The following is a 4,165-nucleotide window of genomic DNA, read 5'->3' as shown; positions in this document are numbered from 1 at the left end:
ATATGCAAATAATTAATTCCAAGTGGATACTAGGTCTAATGTAAGAGTTAAAACTGTAAAACATTTAGAGAAAAAGATAGAAGAAAACCTCTGTGTCCTTGGATTAGATAAAGAGTTTTTAGATATGACACCAATAGCATAATCCTTAAAAGAAAAAAAATATAAATTGAACTTCATTAAAATTTAAAACTTTTGTACTTTAAAAAACACCATTAAGGATTTCTATAAAGAAATCTTACAACTCAGTAAGACACAACAGAATTTTTTAAAATAGACAAGATTTGAATAGAGATTTCACAAAGGAAAACATAAAGATGTCTAGTGAGCACATGAAAAGATGTTCTATATCCTATTACTATCATTAGGAAAACACAAATTAAAATCACAATGAGACACCACGTCATACCCACTAGAATGATGATAATAAACGAGACAGACAATAATAAGTGGTAGCGTAGATGTAGAGAAATGGAAATCTTCATAGTTGTTGAAGAAATGTGAAATGATGCAGCTGCTTTGAAAGCCTTTGGTAATTAAAAAATGTATATTAGACATAAATTACCATATAACCCAGAAATTTCACTCCCTGGTATTACCCAAGAGAATTATCTACATAAAAACTTATATATGGGGGCAGCCCGGGTGGCTCAGAGGTTTAGGGCCTCCTTCAGCCTAGGGCGTGATCCCAGAGACCTGAGATCGAGTCCCCCATCAGCTCCCTGCATGGAGCCTGATTCTCCCTCTGCCTGTGCCTCTGCCTCTCTCTCTCTCTCTCATAAATAAATAAATAAATAATTAAATAAATAAATAATCTTAAAAAAAGTATATATGAATGTTCATAGAAGCTTTATTTATAACTAAAAAAAGTAGAAAAAAAATTTCCATTAACTGGTGAACAGATGAAAAAAATGTGGTATAGCCATACAGTGGAATTCTATTCAGTAATAAAGAAAAACAAATTACTGATACTATACTACAACATGGATGAACTTAAACATTATGCTAAGTGAAAGAAGCCAGATACAAAAGACCACAGATCCTATGATTCCATTCATATTAGGTGTCCAAAAAAGGCAAATCTGTAGAGACAGCAAGTAAGTTAGTGGTTGCCTAGGACTGGGGTTGGAACAGGAATTGACTGCAAGTGGACAAGAGGTTTCTTTTTGGAATGATGGAAATGTAAAATTGGATTATGAAGATGGTTGCACAACTTTATAAACTTACTAAAAATCATGAAACCGTATGCTTATAATCCACCAAAAATAAGTGATCAGGGGATCACCCATATGGGTGGATTCTGATATGTACCATACCTTAATAAAAATCTTGAGTAGGTCAAACATCATTCCAAAATGTGTTCTCCAATATATAATGAGTGTTAGAAATCCTTTTAAAATGTGTTCATATAGAATGCTAGTTTTAATTTTTAAAAATATTCACTAACAGCGAAAGGGAAATTAAAGCAAAACTGAAGAACTGTTAAACTTCAAATATTTCACTTTGCAGAGATTTTATCTTTGAAAAGAATCCTCCTGGATTATGAAAAAAAGACAAAGGAAAATGTTGAGCAGTTGGGAGTCATTGTGCTTTAAAGCCCCAGGTTTCAAAAGTCCTGCCAGATTATGAAAAAAGACAAAGGAAAATGTTGGTAGTTGGAGTCATTGTGCTTTGAAAGGCCAGGTTTCAAATGCCAGCCACTCTCACATTTCCTGTAATCTCTGCTCACCTCTTGGTTTAGTTTTGTTGTCAAAGTAAACAAAATTCCCAGTTATATTTATTTTTTAAAACTTGAAAAAGAGGTAATTTTTTTCCAGGTTATTTTTCAACTTCTACAAAAAAGGATACAAAGAATTCTGACAGGATTCTTAAAAATTAAAAGCTGTTCTGGTCTCATAATTCTGCAGAGTAAAATGCTGTGCTTTTGAGGAAGTAATTTTGCGGAGGACAGAGTTCATTTTAAGTTCAGCTACATCAAGATATGAATTAGCCAGGCTTTTGGACTTCTTTACACTATCTCAAACATATTTCATGATTCTTAACAAAGATTTACATTTCAGATGAGTCATTAGCCAGTTTGACAGCACACAAGTCTTAATTTCTTTACCTTAAATAGCAGGAAAATATGGCAGAGAAATTATAGGTAAAATAGAGCATGGTTGAGTTTTGTATTACTGGAGACCTCTGAACCTGAATTAGTAAATATAATTTCTCTTAGATACTCAGGTCATAAATATACTGTGCCTTCTAGAGCCTATTATCAGAAAAAAAAAGTAATTTACAACATACCATCTGAATTTAAAGAGTACTTTAAAAATCTATTAATTTTGTTCAGTTTCCTTTTAAGTTAATGTTGAAGCCCTTCTTAAAGGGAGCTTCAGGGGGCTCCTGGGTGGCTCAGTCAATTAAGTATCTGCCTTCAGCTCAGATCAAGATCCCAGCATCCTGGAACCAAGCCCTGCATTCAGCTCCCTGCTGAGCAAGGAGCCTGCTTCTCCTACTCCCTCCTCCGCCCTTGCTCCCGCCCCATCTCTCACCTGCTTCTCCTCTCTCTCTCTAATAAATAAAATCTTTAAAAAAAAAGGAACCTCAAATTTACATATTTTGTTTCTTATAGATGAGATATATTAGTTTACATAGATATATATTTTATGATAACACTTATTTTACCATCATAATTCTCATAATTAGTATTGGTTTCATATTTAATGCAACTTCTCCATTCCCAAGTTATTTTTATTTATCTTTTCTTATGAGGACTTCATCATTGCATAGCTTTTGCAAGAGGCTCTCATAAAGGCAATTTTACTTGAGGTTGTTCATGTTTATGAAAGCTGTCAGTAAAAATAAAAAAAAGAAAGAAAGAAAGCTGTCAGTGCCGCTACAATTTCAACTACAACTTGATATAATTTTCTTTAGAATATTGTAGCAGTTGCCCCATTATCTTTTGATATTGAATTTTGATGTGGAAAAGACTGAGGACAGTCTGTGGGGATATTTTTTCTCTTCTCTCTAGATCAATGGTTCTTAAAATATGGTCCTGGATCAATAGCATCAACATCACATGGGAATTTGTTAAAATGCAAATTATCAGATCCCATCTTATGGCTACTGAATTAGGAACTTTGTGTAGTACTTTGTGTGTAGAAATGTTTTAACAAACCATCCAGATGTTTCTCATGCATACTAATGTTTGAGAACTGACTAAATATTTACTTTTTTTTTGCCTGAATACTTGAAGATCTCTTACCTTGAAATTCAATGTCCTAATCTAGGATATTTTAGAATTGAGAGCTCTCTGTCAAAATTTCCTGAATTCCTTTCAGTGTGCACTCTGGCTGGTCGAGGATGCAAAGCAAACAAATTAATCACTTGGTTGCTATGATTAAATGACTACACATCTCAGGATAGTTTTAGTTTATGCATATTGTTCCAGTGTATTTATTATTAGTGCCTCCTTTCATTTTCAAGACTGTCCTAGTTTGGATGATAGATTATATGGTCACCCTATTTATGACCAGTGAGCCCAGTGGTTTGCAAAATATCTATGATCAAGATGTGGTATGGATTCTATGCTCTGAGAGGAGATTCAGCATAGAGGTCCACAGGGTTTGGGGGCAAAATCATGCCTGCTTTGAAAAGTAATTATCCTCATTTTGAGAGATAGCTCTTGGCTTACGATTAGGCTGTGGCAGAGACTGAACACTCATTGGACTATGGAACACCAGTTGCCCCACATAAATTGAGTGTTTTATCTACTGAGCCATGGAATCAGCTATGTCCAGCAATACTCCTTTGTCATGTGGTATATTTGGGACTGGGCTTGAGTAATTGTACACTGGATGAGCAGGTGGCTCTTACTCCTGCCTGGTGTGCCTATGCCCATTGCACTGCCACCCTGCTCTCATTCTTTGTTTAAGCCACATGCGGTGTTCTCTGTGGCCAGTTGACTGAAAAGGAAAAAATCTGAGCCTTTTTTGTAGATGGTTTTGCATGACAGTTGGTGATGCCTTCTGCAATGCAGCAGCCCCACCAAATTTATGGCCCTGCAGTAAAAGGAAAGGGGTAATTCCATCCAGTGGGCAGAATCCTAAACATGACATCTCATTGCCCATTTTGCCTAAAGCAAAGCTGGCCTAAAGAGCAGCTGTATAGTAATACGTGGATA

Source organism: Canis lupus, chromosome 33, assembly GCF_003254725.2.
Source record: "Canis lupus dingo isolate Sandy chromosome 33, ASM325472v2, whole genome shotgun sequence".
In the NCBI taxonomy this organism is placed as follows: domain Eukaryota; kingdom Metazoa; phylum Chordata; class Mammalia; order Carnivora; family Canidae; genus Canis; species Canis lupus.
Note: the sequence above shows the minus strand (reverse complement) of the source record.